Source organism: Dryobates pubescens, chromosome 11 (assembly GCF_014839835.1).
Source record: "Dryobates pubescens isolate bDryPub1 chromosome 11, bDryPub1.pri, whole genome shotgun sequence".
Classification (NCBI taxonomy): domain Eukaryota; kingdom Metazoa; phylum Chordata; class Aves; order Piciformes; family Picidae; genus Dryobates; species Dryobates pubescens.
Genome location: NC_071622.1, coordinates 23,470,340 through 23,491,201, shown reverse-complemented (window position 1 = coordinate 23,491,201; position 20,862 = coordinate 23,470,340).

Sequence of the window (20,862 nt, the reverse complement as noted above, 5' to 3'; positions counted from 1 at the left end):
AGTCCCTTCCATCCCTAACGTTCTGTGACTGTGATTCTGTGACTCTCTGATTGTATTTTGTGTCTGGTGTGAGCTCTATCCATAGATGATTGAAATGGGAAAACCCATGAGCCAGAAACCAGCTTTGTCATGTGTACAGTAAGCACCATGTCTGCAATGTCACCTTACAGCAGAGGTTCAGTTAGTCTCCTAACTCAAGATAGCATTAAAAAAAAAAAACACCACGGCCAACCACACCCAACTTGCTCTTGATTGCCTTATTTGGAGGCGGGGGGAAATCAACATCTGCAGCTGAGGATAATACCTAACTGCTGCTGAAAGGAAAAAAAAAAGTCTCAGAGGCTTCATTGCTGTAGAATAAAGCAAATAAAATGCAGCAATGCCCCTGCAATAATGATAGACTAGATAGGTGTGCATGTGAACACATTTATGAAAGATATTTATTGTAGCCTTTCAAAAAATCTTTCAGTCCAGGGAGAGAAATGTCTTGGATTCTTCATGTTTAATATTTCAATAGTTCTAACAATGGTAATGGATAATTTGCATACATAATAGCTTCTGTGTATTAAGATAGTGAAGTTATTTCCAGCATGCCTCTAAAGAGCAGGTTTCTTTAAGCACTATATGCATGCACAGTGTATTTATTTGACAACTATCTAAACAGGAGTATTAACAGCTCTTGTCTAGGCTATGGGAACGACTCTTCCTAGGATGATAAATACTCAATCACCCTTTAATTCTGCTGAGATGCCCAGTAAGTCTGTTAATTGGTAGTGGTCACTCATGACAGCAGCAGAGGCAGTCTGGGAAGCAGAGCAAGACCTGCGACCTCCTTCTTCCAGCAGCTACAAACAACTGCCTGTTTAAAGGCTAATTCCAGCTCCTTTCTGCTGACCTGTGCTGGATTCAAATCACTGTCCTAAAAGGGAAAGCCTGTGCAAGGGCCATGGCAGACTTTAAATGCATTTATTTTTAGGACACCTTAGAACAGGGCAAGCAGTGATGAGTAAGACTTTGAACTCAGGAGATAGTCACTGTTTGTTTGAAGAGCAACAATCTGACCTATAATTAAAGGTAGGTCAGGGCATCTTATTTCCTGTGTGCATTACACTACCCACAGTAGTCAAGGAGGCAGAGGAGTTGTGATATTAACACAGTTCATATGCTGACAATCCAGAGCTCTTTCATATAAGAACTGAGTTACAGTTTGTGAAACTGGATGAGAACCATTTCACCACACATTATCCTGTTATTCTTCAGCTTGTTGATGTCTTTAATATTAACCATTGCCTTGATTTCTAAATTTGAGTAATTCCCTGTAAAGTGATGTAATATTAATAACTTACAATTGTTTAGAAATTTGCTGATATGTACTTTCAAATGTTTTAATCATCTTGCCAAACAGAGTCAATAAGCAAGTATCTGTTGCCTGGAAAACAGTTCAGATAACTTAAACAGAGAACCTATACACATTTATTATTGCAACAGTATCAAATAGACTAGGTCTGAACATTCTTTTTTTCAGAAATTTAATGCAAGGCAGCTAACAAGCAAGGGAAAAAAACCATCCCAAAAAACACCTCCTTTCTGATAAAGAGTACTGTGGTGGGCAGGTCAGCCATCAATTTCAGTGCTCATTTTAGGCACACTGGTTGTGAATACAACATTAAACAAATCTTAAATCTCATAAATTTTAGAGAAGACCAAACCCACACTTCTTGACAGTCACACTGCTCCACTCCAGAGAGTGCAGGACATCATTGTCACTTTCTTCAACCTAGAAGCCCTCTCTGAAAATGGAAACTTTGATACTGTGTGAAACCATGATGGGCAGAGAGAAATACCAGTCAAGGGCTGTAGCTTTACTTAGAGCAAAATTAGACAAATTAATGACAAAGATTCATCATTACTCAAAATGCACAGGTTATAAAATGGTAGGGGGAGCCAAAGACATGCTGGACTGGTGAAATTTCAGCAGCCTGACTCAATTTTTTTCCATGAAGCATTAGCAAGGTTTTAAATAGCTGCAACCTGCATATTAAAAATGCCCACGTGTATAATACATGAATAAGGGCACCTTGGCTGAGTACATTATGGAACGGAACTGTCATCTTTACCCTCTTCACAATCAAACCTTTGCTTGCTTATGTGAATAGACAAAAATAAATGAGGGGCACTCTTACAAAACTTACATTAGGGAGTGAAGCCATGGATGAAGACCCTATTTTTAGAAAATAAGCATCCTTCCACCAGTTCCTTTCTTTCCACTGCTTTCTCAAATCAGACCATTTCTCTGCAACTCTTTATTTAGACACAAAGCCTGGTAAATTACCATGTTTTATCCACAGACTGACTGGGACTTCTTTGTGATTTATTCACTTGCCGCTCCAGCGAAGATGTAATCCCATCTTCATTTATATACCTAAGAGACAATTCAGCTAGAGGAAAGAATGTGTGCTATCAAAAGGAGGCTGCTGCAGCTGCTGTGCTTGATAGATGTGAAGTGTGGCAAAAAAATCTCTCTGCACATGTTGGTCTTTGTATTTAGAATGAGAGATATAATAATACACTTGCAGGGCAGGAGTGACTCACTGAATATTTCAATGAGATATGTAGATTTTTATGCTGTGCTATTCAATAAAGTATAGATATTTGTCTTGACAAGTCATATGTTCCTGGCCCATGAGGCCATTTGAAGAAACAGACACAGAGAAGTTTTGGATCAAAGCAGTTTGACTTTCTCCCCTTGATTCCCTATATACCATTATTTTGCAGGTCTCTGTAGAAAGGCTGGCAATTCAGCTCTTTAACGATACACTTGCTCTAATGATGGAGGAAAAGAGTGGCAAGTGGTAAGGGTGGCTCTTGTCTATGACACTGGTTTTTAGCTCTCAAGCGAGTGAAATGATGTATAGCTCCTAGTTTCTGAATTGCTGTTGTCACTGATGGCTTGCTGAGGAAATGAAGTGCAGACCTTCTTGTGGCTATATTCTGTGGAATATAACACTCATATTCCATGGAAATTAAAACCATTTTAGGCCCTGTATGCAGGCCTTTGCATGTACCTGAACTGTATTTTTTTCATCTGACTTGTGTCTCTGGGTCATTTGTAGCACTTTCATATGCAGAGAGACTTTTTAGGCTATTTTTCTGGTCCTCTGAGTATACTTAAGCTTTCCTTTTAAACGGGCTAGACACATAAGGAAAAGCATTTTTTTCTGGACAGTGACAGAAATTGCAACAATGGCTGGAAAATGGAAATCCCCTCCTACACAAACAGTTTCTAAGCAGGAGCAGACTCTTACCTACATTTGCTATATTCCATTGCAAGTAAGGAAGACCAGTTTGCTCCTTCTTGTATGACCTTGTCCAGTCATGTAGTATCTTCACAAGTCTAAGATATCCTATGGCCCAGGAGATAAACAAAAGTCACAGGCTTCACACAGTGGTGGGGCAGACTGCTTTAGCCCCTTACTGGCTGTGCTGTGGTCAGTGCAGAACCAGTAGCTGGTGGGGATGAAAGAGTGACAGAGAACAACCTTGTAGACAGCACTTTGGCAGGCTGCATTGTACCTGGGAACAAACATCAGTTAAAAAAAAAAATCAACCAAAGCACAGGTGGGAAATGACTAAAATGGCAGAACTACTGTGTTTGCTTAAATCAATTAAAAAAAAATATTCAGCAAACAAAGGCATTGGTAGTAAAAGACTTGGGGGGGGGGGGGGGGGGGGGGGGGGTGTTACCTCCAGGGGAGTTTGCACTGTCCTTATGTTTTACACCATCCTATTACACTAAGGTTAAGAAATTAAATTTCCTTTCTTCTCCAGGATTATTTGCAAGCTATCCCCGAGTCAAGTCCCACATCAACACACATTTCTCACTTGAGAATGGCTGCCAAATTGTGAAGATAAAAAAACAAAGAAATCAATTCCTGTTTAAAATTATCAAATAATAGTTAGCAAAACCATGGGTTTTTTTTTCTGGCTGCTTTTCCAACCCCTACTGAGATAAAAGGGAATTGTGTGTAGGGAAAAAAATCCAAAATCTTCATGACACAGCCCTTTTGTGGGAGGTTGGGATGTTTTCTTCCAGGGCTTTCTCTTTACTTTTAAAATTTTTAGAAGTATAGATTAGAACAGACCAAAAAAAAGGAATAGGAAACCCTAAAAGGAAAGCATGAAACAATATTTAAATGATATGTGACTTCATTCTTGCCTGAAGGCATGCTGAATTCATAAAGAGAGTCCCCCAGGATATTTCACAGTGTGGTGGTACACAGCCTGCTTCCCTGACAGGTCATTACTGCATATCATGCTGGGATCCCTTACCCAGCACACTGGTGGCTGCTTTACCTGCCAAGGTCTCAGTGTAACTATGTAATATAAGCAAGGACTCCATCTTTGGAATGCCAAATGTCCAGGCACACTCACAAGACAACAGGTGATTGATTGATTTGCACTACAGGACAGAGCTGTCAGGAAAAGTCATCTTGAATTCAGAAGGCCTATGGATAGACTTCTTGCAAAACTTCAGTATATAACATGGGTAACTGTGGAGTGGGCTTACTGAAGTACTTCTGACTTCATGCAAGGTAGCATACTCTGACAGACAGTCATTAAAAAGAGGGAAGGGAGCAGAACAGCAAATAAGACTAGGAAGGCTGAATGTAAAATAGATGATAAAGATGCATTGGGGTGGATGAAACTATAAGGAAAAAGTAATTCATTAGTGCGGTATAGTGAAGGCACACCTCACAGCTAGCAGGAAAAGTGCTTTGCTGTGTTGTGTGGTGTTTCTGAGATGAGAAAATCTGTTCTTAGTATGAATGCTTTGCATAGCCATTTTGAAACAAGCTGCCTTCCCTGAACTCACGGGAGGTGTCAATAAGACTGATAACCCCAAAGAGGAAAGAACTCCTACCCAAGCAATCGTAATCTGGCAAGAATTATCATCTGCCCCTAGCCCCCACTCTGCCCAGTCAAGGAGCAAAGCAGTAACAGAGTAAGAAACATGGGTACTTGGAGATTGGGCTGAATGCAGTGATCGAAGCCCTTTATCAGCTTTATGCCTTTGGAAGTTTGCATTGCTTGTGCAAACAGTTAGTGAACAGCAGCTTCTAAACATCAGTGGATACTTATACAGGTTTTAAGAACAAATCAGTCAGAGTCCCTGTTTGAAAACCAGTGCAGCTGGGAAAGTTTCTGGGATACATGGACTATCAGAAGTATAATTTTACTTCTCTCCAGTAAAAGATTAAACATTCTAGACGCAGGCACAATTTTAAGGCTTTCAGATAAGCTATTTATTTAGATCTGTTTTCATTTAAATTCAGAACCTGAACAATCAGTCTTCTGGCAGTATTAGTACCCTCTGAAAACTAAAATGCCAGTTAATAATAATGACAGATACAGTCTTTAGCTGTGGCTATCCAGTAACTTAAAAAACAAAACCAAAAACACACACACAAAAAAACCCCACCACACAACAAAAATATTCAACTTTTATGGTAGATTAACAGAATTAGACTTTTGGCCAGTTGAAGTAATTCCTTAAATTGGTTTTGTGATCTTCCTGTAACTCTTCCAACTAATTGGACATTGAAATACACTTTTTGAAATACAAGAAAAAATATCTTCTTGGCATTAGAGGAGTGGGAAGCACAACCTATGATCTTAGTGTCTTATTTTAGATCTGAATGAATGCTGCTTATTATAGTGGAATAGAAAAATGTGTGAATCGATAAATGGTGCTTCAGTATTTGCTAGCAGAATTGAGGACGTGCAGCTAGGAATGAGAAATAGCTAGAGGGTGCCTTGTAGTTGTTGCTAATCTACCTTGTAAAATCTTCACCTCTGTACTTTCTCTTTCTTCCTTTCTTCTTTCATAGAAATAGCTTCAGTCAGTTTATTGATTTGTTTTTACCCCAGATTTTTAAATTGTAAAAGTAGTTGTGACTCCTGGCTTGACCAGATAGCATCACCTTGACGGCACTTGTAGGCTTGAATTACAGCTACCTGCTGTGTTTGGAAAAGGCCTTAGGTTATGAAGGTACTGCTAAGATCACTGGATGGGAATACCAGAAGCTAAGGCTATCTTGCTGGACTGACTTGCAACATAAAAATATACTTCAGTGGCTTCTGGTGAGCTTTAATAAAAAGTTTCTTGTTTGAGCACTACTATTTTTAAGCCGATAATGGCATAATGTGACAGAATAGAGACACAGAGCGTTTGGAGGGCAATTGTTTATCAATATGGATTAAGGAAAGCATCAATACATTTATTATATGATGACATAGCTAATCAGTGGAGGCTCATTTCTGTTAGATCTGCATTGGTGAGTTAAATCCTGCTATTCTGAGGGCTCCTTTGCAATGCAGCCTGCCTGGGTTTGCTACCAAATGGCAAAAAACAGTGGGCAGCCAAATGGGAATACATGGCCAATGGCTGCACAAAGATAAATCTCTTCTCTTGTTCATTTGGTAGTAATGACCAGTAACACAATGGAATTAAATAGAAGACGAAGAATTAATAATTCTAGAATTCTTCTACACACACAAAACACAACCCAGCAAGTAAACGTGCAGTAATGGCATGACAGAGAAGGAGGCTTCTCTGCCTTGACTTCCCCATCTCTAAGGGGGTCCACAAAGTTTCTTGGCATTTAAAAGCTTTTGTTAAAACATCCTATAGATAAACAAGGTTGTTTTGGTTTGGTATTTTGTAGGGATTTTTTTTCAGATGACTATACCTAATTAGAAATGGTACCTATTTAGGACACTCCTTCATGCTCATTTGCTTTTGTAATATTCCCTTATTTATAATTTCTGTATTCCATTATTCTCCTCTTCTGACATGGTGACAGACACCAGTCCATCCATGGTCAATGTTCAGCTACATTACATAATTCTCATAGATGTTCCTCATCAGTCAAATTGTTCTGGTCCTTAAACATCTGCACTGCTTTTTGTTCGGTTTTCTTTTTATTTCCCCTAAGCTCACCATCTATCCTTGCCCTTCATTTTTAGCTTGTCAGCCAGTTTTAAATTAATGAGACAGTACTCATTTCCAGCCCATCTGAGATTAATTTCTCAAGTATGATTTCTGAGGTATTACATCTGATGTCTACTGATGCTGGATACATGATCCAAAGCTGTTCTGTTCCAGGTTTGTGACCCCCATTGTAGTCACCCTGTGTTTCAGCACGTACATCTAGGATCATAATTTCACTCACTGCTGTTTATTGCTCACATTTCTGCTGTCAGCTGCTTACTTCCCTTTAAAAAACAAGCAAACAAAACTAACCCCACCAAACTCACTTCCATTATTTTCCTAGGGACTGTAATTTGATTTACCAGATGATAATTTCCACGCTTACTCTTTATTCATCTTCTAAAGTTCAGTGCCATACAGCCATCTGGTGCCTCATTAGTTCTGCAAAAGCCCTAGCCTACAAAGGAAAAAAAATAAATTTAGTTGCATGGCTAATTTTAACCATGTGAATCCTAATGATGCAAAAAGGAGACTGCTTGTATTTTCTGAGGCAGACAATTCTTGCAGGACCAGGCCCTAAAATCGTTTCAAAAGCTTTCTTTGGTTCATCCTATAAAGAAGTGATGAGCATGAACACTGCAACGTACCTCGCACACAAGTGCTAACAGGCCTGTATTAAGGTTTTCCCTCCATTTCTTTGTTGGCTTTTTGTCAGTCATGTAGGCATCAGATTTTACAACCTGAAGAGGAGCAGAGGTTCTCTGATTCTGTAAATCAGGGTTAAGCTGAAGCACGTTGATGGATGTGTACTTTCAGGAGATTTGGGATATGACGCAGTCTTCCTTTTTTTTTTTTTAATTAGCCATTTTTCTTTTTTCTTTCTTTCATGGTGCTAGAAACCCACATACCGGCGCAGTCAGCTTAGAATCATTGTGATCAGTATTTGGCCTTCCTTCTTAAAATGCCAGATTTCTCTCTTAAACTACCTGTCCTCACAAATATAAATATAAAACTTCATCTTCTTTGTCTTACACTCTGCAACCAGAATTAACTTTTCTGTCTAGAAAAGTGTTCCTGTAAAAGAGCATCGCTTTTCCATAGTCCCTTTTCTGGTTTTATCTGGAAACACCTATCGATTTGTTGACGCTCAGTAAAAATATCTCCCCTATAATAATTTTAGAGAGCCATTGTTAAGGTGTGAAGCATTTTGTGAAAAGCAGCTTGTTATTGCTCTATATTATATCATAAATATTCTTCAAACACCCACTCTTTGAACTTGTGACTTATCAGTCTGGCATCTTGAGTTCCCTTCTGCTAATTACAAAATACTGATTTTTGCTCATTACCACCATAACAATAACACCTAGTTAGGAAGTGAATATTGCTTCTCTTGGCAAACTGCAGTGTCTCCTCTTTCATGCCTTCTGCCACTTAGCTTATTAAATCAGTTTGCACATAGCCAGCTTTCCACATGCTGCTACAAAATCCTGAATGTTCTTTTGTAGGTTCTTGAATTCAGACTGGGTGATGTGGAATATGCAGGGTGAACATCCCTCTTTATTGTTAACTCACATAGCCTACCCCAGGTCAGAAATGCATTTTGTTAAGAGACATAGGAGATAAAGCTATCATCTCTTTGAGTATGGATCAGTGAAACAGACATCAGCTATGTTTTCTCAGGACCTGTAGTAAGGTTGTGAGTGAATTTCCTGAAACCCAGCAAATGTCTTACCTGCAACACTGCTCCTCTTGAGAAGTAAGGCCTCTAAAGCTAGTCATTAACTGCTGGGAAACATTCATCTGAAAAAAGGAAAATTCATCTACCCCCTGTGACAGCCCAAGCCTCTATTGTCTCAAAACAACACATGTGGCAGGGCAGGTCTGAAAGCCTATAATCTCCGTGGTCTCGAGCAAGTTGTGACATTACCTGGTCTGAATAGACAGGGCAGTGGTTTTCATGGCAGTTAATAGCTCACATGGAAAGCTCCTGGCCTGGCAGATGTTTTCAACAATACAAAGAGATGATCATTTCTCTGGAGGCAGGAATTCCTCCTTTTTAAAACCACCACAGCAGCAGCAGGGAAAGGCAATGTGCAACAGCCCCACGTGACAGACATTGCACTGCAGGGCCCTGGTGCACACCTCTCTGTGATTTGGAGAGTGTCCACCAACTACTGCCAAAAGACTATAAACGACCACAACTTTCAGTGCCCACATGTTGCATCTACCACGGAAAATCCTGCTGGGATGTACACCAAAAGCTGAGGGACTTGGGATACTCTGTCCAAGGAGTGGTGATACCTATCTCTTTCTCTGACCTTAATTCTCTCTCTTTTTCCCCCTATTCTTTTTCTTCCCATTTTCCTTCTGCTATTACCATGAGTTTTCACTGGCTCTAACCTTATCAGTTGTTTGGTGTCTGTTTGCTCAGTTTACTCCAAGATAATTTTTGTCTCATAGCATGACCTTCCCTGCTGCCCAGGGCTGGCTCAGGATACCAGGTCATGACACCCACCTCTAAGTTATATGAGAAAACAGGGAGTGGTTTAGGTCTACTTTAGCTACTTTTGTAACATACATTTTGATACAAGAACAGACACTTTCCCAGCCTGGGAGAGAGGGATATCCCGAGAAAACTCACCCAGGAGAGACAGAGCAACTGGCCAAATTCTGGAGCTGGACTATGTATAAATGTAAAAAATCAACATATTCTCCTTCCCCTAAAACAAAGCCAAAGCACAGCATACATCTGCCGGGTTATTTCTTATGTAGACATTTAAATTTCCATTATTTAATCACAGTCCAGATAAGACATTCATGGCAAGTGTTTGGTCTCAATATCAATATTAAATCCTGCTCTGAGGTGTTAGAAGTTTATGTAGTTGACCGGCTGTGAAACAAACACTAGGATGAATGACTTTCCACAAGTCAGGAAAGAATTTGCAAGTAAACATTCTGACAAAAGAAGCAAGCCACTTACACACAGCCTCTAGAGAAAAGCATTGAGATTTTGTTTCAAGCTTAGCATAATGGCCCTGATGGACCAGCATGTTCTCTGGGATGAGCAAACATAACATCCCCAGAAGGAAGACATTTCAGTGGAGCCAAGTTAGTACAGGACCATTTAATTCAAAATCTCCACATAATTTCCTTTTATTTAAACCATTATTAAGAAATATCCTTCAGCCTATCACATGTGAAGCATAGGCTTCCTTTGGTATTAACTTTGACACTTGAGGGAATTATATTAATTTTGGTGCTAGTACCTGTTAGTGAGCGTTTGATTGCCCTCAATGCAGAAGGATTTACTCTTGTTATTGATTTGTTGGCAAATATATTGGGTGGAAATCCCCTGGTATTGCCGGTAGCTGCAGATTCCAAATTTCATTGGATTTGTGAGCAATTTTCCTTAGTGTTTTAGCTTGTGATAGCTTTATTAAAAGAAGAGCCCAAGAGTAAGGTGGAAAACAAATGCTTGTTTTTATTTTGCTGAAAAGGAAAGCTGCCTTGGTTTGTTTTGCTCCCAGATGTTGATTGCATTAGGCTGGCTTTTGCCGTGGTTACTTCTGAGACAGGTGATGAACTGAGAAGACATTGCTACAGGAGCTAGCAAAAGAGAAGCCATTACCTCTAATGGGCAAAGGGTCATCAGGGCAAATTTTGTTTCACTTGGAGGACAGAAATGAAACCTATCCCCCGTTTAGTTGCCACAAATAGATGTATGCACCTGGGTGACTTCTTATTTTAGCACTATTTTCCCTTTAAATGTTTTTCCTCAATTCTTTAGGTAGGAGTTAGTGAAAGGCAAGAATAAACCAGACTGAATCTTTGCCATCCCAACCCCTGGGATGGTTGTGGCAATCCAGGGGAGCTTCTCCTCAGTCAAATGCACCATGGCTGGCAGGCCCTGGGGTGCACAGGGCATGCAGAGGGCTACCCTTGCCTGAAGACAGGGCATAACCCAGGAGCAAATCCAGCCATCCCTGAGACCATGTGGTGATGACAGTCAGTGTACAACTTACCATTACCATACTGTGCCTTGGTCTATGCTCCAGCAATCAATATATTCTCAGTCCCTGTTATCAGGTCCTTATTGTTATCTATTCTTTGCTAAGGCTCAATCCCTCTGTTCCTGAACACTGAAATTTCTGGTAGAATACCATAAAGTGTTGCAAATAACAAATGCAGAACTGGGGCTCTAGGACAGAAAGCATCTCCTTAGCTTTTTGTTAAGATTGATTTGTAAAACTTGATCAGAATTAACAACAACAAAAAAGGGAGTTTAATTAAACCCATATTGGGAAACATCTACAAAAATAAAGTGGTTCATTATGTTCTCTTATTATATCCTACAATATTCATCCAATTAATGTTAGCACTCAAGTTATTTTTAAGATATGGTATGAATAAGATAACCTAAGATATCATATGATTGCTCCAGCTGAGACATAGTAGTTGAAAGTAATTTTTTTCAATAAAAATAACAGCAAACAGTGCTATTAATTCATGGTAATGATGCTACTGGGAGAAGTAGATGACTTCCACTGCTGAATAATCAACAGAATTAGCTTTAAGCAGCAGAACGTGTGTATATGTCTGTGTCTGAGTGTAAATGACCTTGAGACTAAAGAATTGAGAAAAGCAAATTAAATACAGTTTTAAGTGTCATAAGAATGTTCTTTTAAATTATGCATTTTGAAATGTAGTCTATTTTAAATCAAGACTCTGCAAGGCAAAATAAATTCTCTTCTTACATATTGTAACTAAAACGTACAGATGCATGCTGCTACCTGATGCTTTTCCAAATTTCAGCATTATCATGTGAAGAAACATGGTTCCTGGGACGTTTGGGGTTAACTTAGAATCATAGAATTGTAGAATCAATAGCGTTGGAAAAGACCTCAGTTATCATCAAGTCCAACCTGTCACCCAACACCTCATGACTACTAAACCATTGCACTAAGTGCCATGTCCAATCCCTTCTTGAACACCTCCAGGGACGGTGACTGCCACTACCTCCCTGGGCAGCCCATTCCAATGGCTAACAACTCTTTCTGTCAAGAACTTTCTCCTCACCTCGAGCCTAAACTTTCCCTGGTGCAGCATGAGACTGTGTCCTCTTGTTCTGGTGCTGATTGCCTGGGAGAAGAGACCAACCCCCTCCTGGCTACAACCTCCATTCAGGTAGTTGTAGACAGCAATAAGGTCTCCCCTGAGCCTCCTCTTCTCCAGGCTAAACAACCCCAGCTCCCTCAACCTCTCCTTGTATGGCTTGTGCTCGAGGCCACTCACCAGCCTCATTGCCTTTCTCAGGACACGTTCAAGAGTCCCAATGTCCTTAAACTGAGGGGCCCAGAACAGGACACAGTACTCAAGGTGTGGCCTAACCAGTGCTGAGTACAGGGGCACAATGACTTTCCTGATCCTGCTGGCCACAGTATTTCTGATGCAAGACATTGGCCTTCTTGGCCACCTGAGCACACTGCTGGCTCTTGTTCAGCCAGCTGTCAATCAGTACCCCTAGGTCCCTTTCTGCCTGGCTGCTCTCCAGCCACTCTGTCCCCATCCTGTAGCACTGCATGGGGTTGTTGTGGCCAAAGTGCCGCACCCAGCACTTGGACTTGTTGAATGCCACCATGTTGGACTCTGCCCATCTGTCCAGCCTGTCAAGGTCCCTCTGGAGAGCCCTTCTACCTTCTAACAGATCAACACCTGCTCCTAGCTTGGTGTCATCTGCAAATTTACTGAGGGTGGACTCAATCCCCTCATCCAGATCATCAGTAAAGATATTGAACAGGATGGGGCCCAGAACTGATCCCTGGGGGACACCACTAGTGACTGGCCTCCAGCTGGATGTGGCATCATTCACCACCACTCTCTGGGCTCGGCCATCCAGCCAGTTCCTAACCCAGCACAGAGAGCTGCTGCCCAAGCCCCTTCTAACTCAAAGTCAGAAGCAAAACTTTAAATTCCATAAGTCTTCAGTTTCTTATTCTTTGTCGCTCACGCCTCAGTGCTTCTTTCAAGTGTGCTATATTTAAAGAGAAAGGAGGCCTGCTTAATTAATTTTAGTTACCTCTAACTGTAAGAAGTCAGAGACAAAAAGGACAGAGAGGTCTGTGTCCATTCATGTAAAGGGACAGTTAAATATTAAACTAAAAATTTATCAAATCCTCAAGATACATCTGCCTTTGACTTTGTTGGCTCTATCTTCAGTTTATAATGACTATCATTTTACTAGGAGAGCGTTTTAAGCATGAGAACATCTTTACATGTTTTTGTATGTTGATCTGTTTATAGTTGGGCATCTCAAAAGAAGAAACACAGAAATAGATATTTACACAGCAAGTTATTTATGAAAAGTCAGTAGAGGAAGTTCCTTTACTTCTAGTAATGAGCAGATAATCCTGAACAATTTCTTTAATTCATATAGCCTATTTATGCTCCAGGAACAGTCATAAGGAGGAAGAGATTTTTCCCAGCTTGATTCAATATCCAAATGCATTCTCCAAATGTTGGTTTGGGGTTGTTTTGGGTTTTTTCAATCGTTCCCTCTGCAGTGTGATCTCCAGGTCACGTTGCTTTGTTCAGCTGTGAGCTGCCAAGCTTTGGGTTTGTTTTTCCCCACCCACTTACTGATTAGGTAATCACCCACAAATTTCAGATTAGAGCAGTGAAATGGATTTCCTTTTGGCAAAAGTACCAGCAAAGGGCATTGGCAACCTGTCAGTTAGAAACAAGGACAGAAGAACTGCAGACTTCAGCTGAAGGAAATTCATTCACAAACACTTGTGAACAGTTATATCATTAGTCACCTTGTTCTAATCTTACCCAATTATACCATACGTTAGCATAAGGCTTAAGCTATTTGCAGACTATGTTCAACACTTAATGTTGTGTGTGAAAACAAATGCTCAGCTTTCAGCTTTGTAAATTTTAAACAGATGAGGGATAACCAGAAATATTTTATGTGCTTTCCTTATAAAGAAAGAGTAGGTAAGAACAGATGAGTGTACCAGTAGAGGAACAGCACTTTGTGCTGTGGGAGTCCGTGGGCAGTACAGTGCTGAATGGCACAACAGGTTTCTAGGACACTTCACATCAAAGCAAGCAGAATGGATTTTTCATAAATGCCTGTAAAAATCTAGGGAGTTTCGTTGGTGATGCTTTTTATCTTCCAGTTAAGAGTCTCGTTCAGCACAACAGAATGCTCCCTGCTAATGGCTAGTTGAAGTGAAAGAAGGGAAAGGTATGCATATGGGCCATCTTTCCAGTCCCATCAGGGGGCCACAGGAACACTTTGCATTTAACAAGTTGAAGGCAGAAGGTTTTAGTTTAAAGATATGCCCTGATGGGAAATTTGGGGGTTCTGGTTCTTATGGTCTTCTTCCTTCTGTACCTTTTTAGCAACATAGCATTTTGCAATACTTGCAATCATGGGAAACACATGAGAGTTAGAGTATTCCACTATTTATCATCAGAATATCCTCCCCAGAGAGACCTGTGCACAGACTAAAAAAACCAAACCAACAAACAAAAAACAACCCACAAACAAACAAAAAAACACCTACAGCAAATTAGTTACCATGGGACCACATTAATTGCTGCTGACTGTGTAGGGGATAGAATTAGTTTTGCTACTGGGGGTTGGCTTGGCAGGGAGGAGGAGGAGGGAGAGTTGGTTTGTTTTTCATTTCTGCTGTTTGCTGTTCTGCTAATGATCTAATGATCTGCGTTCAAGAGCCTGTGACTTGAGCTGTTAAAGCTGTCTTGCCAGAGCAGACTAACATTTCAGACTTGGGCACAAACTTTGGAAAATACTTCCAGGTTTTACAAATTACACTTTTGACTGATTCTTAGGCAATCTTATATACCTTGTGATGGTCCTCACCTCAGAACTACATTTCATCAGTACTGAACTCCTGATTTAGTCACTGTCACTCAAGTATGGTAGGAAGATTTTAATAAACTGATACAGTGATCTTTCCAAGAGTAGAGCAGAACAGAAAATTTCAGTTGAAAGGGAGCCTGACCAATTCAGGGCTGACCAAGCTAAAGCATATTATTACAAGCATTGTCCAAATGCCTCTTAAACATTGACATGCTTGGGGCACCAACCACCTCTCTAGGAAGCCTGTTCCAGTGTTTGACCACCTTCTCAGTAAAGAAATGCTTTCTAATATTCAGTCCAAACCTCCCCTGGAGCAGCTTTGAAACATTTTTACACTGCTCTCCAGCCACTTCTCTCCCAATGCTTGTTTCCAGCATTACTTCATCCTAGGTGCAGAATCCAGCATTTGGGCTTGTTATATTTTATCCCATTAATCAAAATCTAATGCTCAAACTTATCTCGATCCCTCTGCAAGGCCTCTTTTTCTGTCTAGAGAGTCAACAGCACCTCCCAGTTTGGTATCATCAACAAACTTGCTAATGATGCATTCAATTCTGATACTTGTGTATTCTAGGTTTACCTGTATCCTGTTTGGACCATGAGCTGGTTCAAAATTTTCCTCCCTCCTACCATCACACATAGCATAGCGCTTGCTGAAAAAAAATGGCATTGGCTAATGTTTTTTTAATTTTAATCCACAAACTGTACACACAAATCCACACAAATCTAACACGTAGTGGGAAGGTAATGTAAGCTGACTCGAGCAATTTGCACTTTGGCCTCGCCTATTGAAACAGAAGTGTTGTATAGAACAAACTAGAAGAAAGGGGTATTAATAATGGATGGTTTTATTATTCTAAAGGTGTTTCAATCTTATTTTTAATTGGGCAAGTACTTACATGGGACTGAAAGAGCTTTTGTACAATGATATGCTACATAATTTGTTTTGCATGCTCATTTGGAGTTCTAAGTGAAATGTTTCAAGACCTGAGCTGAGAAAATCTTCCTAACCAAATAAAATTATAATAGTGATCTAACACATGCCTTCAACCATCTGTGCTTATAAAATTTATATGAGAGTTTGTTTTGATGATGTAAGAAGCATTTTCTCATTCTTTCTGTGCATGGAAATGCAGACAAATGCAGGGACATTACACTGCCATTCCATAAACCATATATTGCCAGTAACCTGGTTTCTGTGGGAAGCAATGCTGTACTGGAACTCCACTACAATCCCCTCCACTGCTTACAGACCAACAGGCCCAAGCTTTAGGAAAGAAAAAAATGAAACCAGCCAACCTCACCTTTCTTCTGCTAAAGCAAATATTATCAATGAACATTTTGTTAGACTGGTCCTTGTGTTCAACAAAAGCCAGAAAGAGCTTAGAGAGCTCATGTGACACAAAACAAGAATAAATTAATCTCTTTAATGATTTAAACATGCTAACTATTTCTAAAGTCATTTCACTTAAATATGAAGGAAGGAAACTGCTTGGGTTTATTAAACTGAGCAGTAAACACACTGCAGCAGATTTCTCTCTTTCCCTGAATTTTCTAGCTCAGTCATTAAAACTGAGCTTAAAAGTATCCATGCTCCTGAGACCCTTTCTGCTAAATGTAAGCTTTCATTCTTCTGATTTTGAAATTCAGCTGAATACTTCTAAACGCAAGAAGCAGCCCCTAGAGAGCTCTCTCTGAAGTGTTCTCTGGCCTATGCATTTCGCAAACGTGCGTCAAACTTTTGAAGCTGGCATATCTTTGTAGGGCTGTTCAGTGCAAATACTGTGCGTTCAAAGAGCTGGGAAATCTGCTCTCTTACGCATCTTGTACTCATCTGGCTAGTATTTCAATACCACGGTGAGAAATTACATTTAGAGTGCCATGTTCTCTTTTATATAGTCAAATCTTTGCTTACTAGATCATTCACCATGTAAAAAAGGGGAAATGATGAGATAATTGTTTATGGACTTTTTAATAGGTGTGAAAAAAGCCAGACAATTTCTGCCTTCATCAAGTGTGCTGATGTTAAAGCTTTAGCTGAACCTCCTCTTGCCTCTTTTTAAGTCTCCTCTGTGGGTTTTGAAAATTCATCTCTCCTAGTGGTTTCTGCATTTTCTAAAGAGGAAAGCAAGGAAACCAACAAAAGCTATACAAACATGAGGGCAAAATTTTAGTGAAGCCCCTACACCAGCTTCAGTAACCCTCAGAATGGTCTTAGTTTAGGTAATGTGAGAGCAGCAAGGAGGTTGAGTGAGAGGAACAAAAATTGAGAACTGATCTAATGTATAATTCTCATCTTTAAATGCTGAAGTTATCTCTGATATCCAGAAGCTGCTGAAAAATTGACCATGTCTGCCTACTCATTACCACTTACTCTTTTTCTTTCTAGCAGTTTTATACTGTTCTAGTTTTATGGGTGGGAAACTCATAACACTACTGCTAGAAGTTTTTAAAATACTCTACAGTAGAAAGACAAAGGCCAGGGAGATATTCCAAACATTTCAATACCAGCAAATTCAAACCAAGTGTGATTTTAACAGGGCACTGAAAGGGGGTTGTTGATTTTGGAGCAGAATGGTGACTCCACTTATGTTGAATGCAGTCAGAGCAGCACTTTGGAGTGGAGCCTTGTATCCAGCATTGCCTTTTTTTTTTATATGAAAACCACCAAAGATTCAATCATCTACAAAAAGCAGAAAATGGATCTGAATACCAGGGGAATGAGTATGAAGCCTTGCAGGGCTTTTTCAGTCTCATTGAAAAGATGAACAAAAGGTCTACAGTGACCTAGAGATGCAGATGAGGTGCAGCCAGGCTTAGCTAAAATAATTATTGCAAACAAACCTACAGAACATGTTCAGAGCCATCACAGTAAAAGTTTTGCAGCCAAAAATCTATCAACATTTCAGATTCTTGTTGCTGATTGTTGTCTTTAAAAGTTTACAGTGTCTTAGCAGTATTGGTTTTGGACTATTAGGTCTTGCATATAGAAAGTTAGTGCAAGGTAAACAAAGCTATTGATACTCCAGTACACTGGGCTCTTCTGCATTAATTTCCTGTATGGCTACCTGTGGGCAAAACAAAAACAACCCACAAGGTAACAAGCTTCACTTTCCATACTAGCCCATAAGAAGTAGCTATTGCATGACGAACGCACATAACAGCCTTTGTCTGTACCCTAATGCCCACATTCATGCTACTTTGTGTAATTTAGATGCCCTTGTGGCTGGTGTTCATCCTGGCCTGCATCAGAAATAGTGTGGCCAGCAGGAGCAAGGATGTCATTGTGCCTCTGTACTCAGCACTGGTTAGGCCACACCTTGAGTCCCATTCTGGGCCCATTCTGGGCCCCTCAATTTAAGAAGGACATTGAGACTCTTGAACATGTCCTGAGAAGGGCAACGAGGCTGGTGAGAGGCCTCGAGCACAAGCCCTACAAGGAGAGGTTGAGGGAGCTGGGGTTGTTTAGCCTGGAGAAGAGGAGGCTCAGGGGAGACCTTATTGCTGTCTACAACTACCTGAATGGAGGTTGTAGCCAGGAGGGGGTTGGTCTCTTCTCCCAGGCAATCAGCACCAGAACAAGAGGACACAGTCTCATGCTGCACCAGGGAAAGTTTAGGCTCAAGGTGAGGAGAAAGTTCTTGACAGAAAGAGTTGTTAGCCGTTGGAATGGGCTGCCCAGGGAGGTGGTGGAGTCACCATCCCTGGAGGTGTTCAAAAGGGGTTTGGATGTGGCACTTGAAGCCATGGTTTAGTTAGTCATGAGGTGTTGAGTGATAAGTTGGACTTGATGATATCTGAGGTCTTCTCCAACCTTATTGATTCTATGATTCTAATTTCCTGTTGATGCTATGAAAGAGCAAATAGTGACTCAGCCCCCTCTACAAACACCACCCCAATAACAAACTCCATTTAGAATTTGGATGGCTTAATTCTTATTTTCTCCATGCTACATTATCCATTCTTTACATTTGCTCATCCTGTTCACTGTAGTGTAGTCAGAGCAGATTATGGGATGTGTCATGATTCCCAGAAGTACTCTCTATAAAAGACAACTCTTCCCAAAACAACACTACCACATCAGGCAATGGGTACATTCTGAAATCACTCCCAGATACATGCCTCTGCTGGAAACCTTTGGATATTGATTTTTCAAATATGCCAAAGCTAAAGGCTTTTATTTTCTTGAGTATCTTTGATTTCTGTCACCTGAAGAATACTCACGTAAAGGAACACGCACAAATGCAAACAAACTACACATTTTCATGCCACTGTTTTGGGACCTCCAGAGGACAAAAGACATTCACAAGCAAAGACAAATCTCACCCTCCTTCTGGTCTCCCTCTACTCTAGGTTGGTTTTTTTTGCCTTTACAGTCAAGTGTCTTCTGTCATCTTTCAAAACAAATACAAAAATGAAACCTCTGCTTCTTGCCTCTGTGGCAGCAGTGGTGCCATTTAATAGCAAATAAAAACAACAAAAAAGATTGTTGCTGTAGTAAGGAGTCTTTAACCTGAAATCATCATGAGGGAATAATCTGGATTATATTTAAAGTAGGATAAAGAAATGTAAAGGCAGAGACCTTTGTGCTTAGAGGCATAAATCAGCTACTGTTTTACTTAACTAAGCAGTTCCTCACATCTAAAGAAATTATCCTGCAAATCTCCCTCACATCCTTTTCTTGCAATTTCTCCAGAAGCTAGTCACTTTCAAAGACAGAATATTAGGCAAGGTATGTGATGTTTCTGCTTTGGCACAGCAGATTCAGTGCTCAGCTTCAAGGAGACTTACAGCACAGCTGTTGTCCTTCATTCCCATAGCCTATCCCCTCTGTCATCCTCTGGTAAGGTAGGGCAGAGTGACAAGTCACCTGGATGTATTTAATGCAAAATGAAATATGTTGCTTTTTGTTGCTTCTGTTCATTAAATTTTTATTTTAATGGCATGCCATCTTAAAATACATACTGGAAAATACTTTAGAACCAGGGAGCATATTAATCTACAGGTCACTTTATTATTTATTTATGCTTTCTTCCTACACTGTCATGCTACCAAAACTGCAGCAGAGGTTCAGGTCTTTAGGAGAGCTAGGCAGTGGTGCAGTGGAGACTGTATGGAGTACCAGTATTAGATATGATTATCTTTTTTTGCTGTGTTTCCTCCTGTATTTTGAAGGCATATACATACAGTCTGGCTCACAGTGTGGTTATATATTTGCACAGGAAAATACTAAAAGTTCTGTCAAATCCTTTCCTGTTCTGACCTTCCAGATTGCTGCTGCTTTAGTGGGCCTTTTGCATCCTAACCTGTATCAAATATGGTCTTTTAGCATAAATCATGGAAGGCTATTTTTAAGTATCAAGGCATGCAGTTGTCTGTACACTTCTCAGCACAAGAAAAATGTGAAGCTGTTGGACTGAGTTCAGAGGAGGGTTGGAACATGTCTCCTATGAAGAAAGGCTAAGGGTTCAGGTTGGTCAGCATGGAAAAGGCTCCAAGGATATGTTACTGTTGTCTTTCCATACCTATAAGAAATATCTGAACAGTCTTTTTAGCAGGGCCTGTAGTGACAGGAAAAGGGGTAACAGCTTTAAACTAAAAGAGGGTCAGTTCAGATTAGATCTAAGGAAGACATTTTTTACATTGAGTGTAGTGAAACACTGGCACACATTGCCCAGAGAGGTGGAAACGTTCAAGGTCAGGTTTGACAGGGCTCTTAAGCAACATCTAGTTAAAGATGTTCCCACTCTTTAGAGGAGGGTTGGACTAGACAACCATTAAAGGTCCCTTCCAACACAAAATATTCTATAAGTCTACAATACTAAGGGTTTGATGTTCTCAGACTCCTGTGTGTATAACCTTCATCCCTATGTAACCACATACAAATTGAGAATTTTATTTGGAACATAACTAAAACAGTTCTTTGCCAATCACCTGTATAGGCAGAATTCCCCATAGGACATGCAAACTTATAACTAGC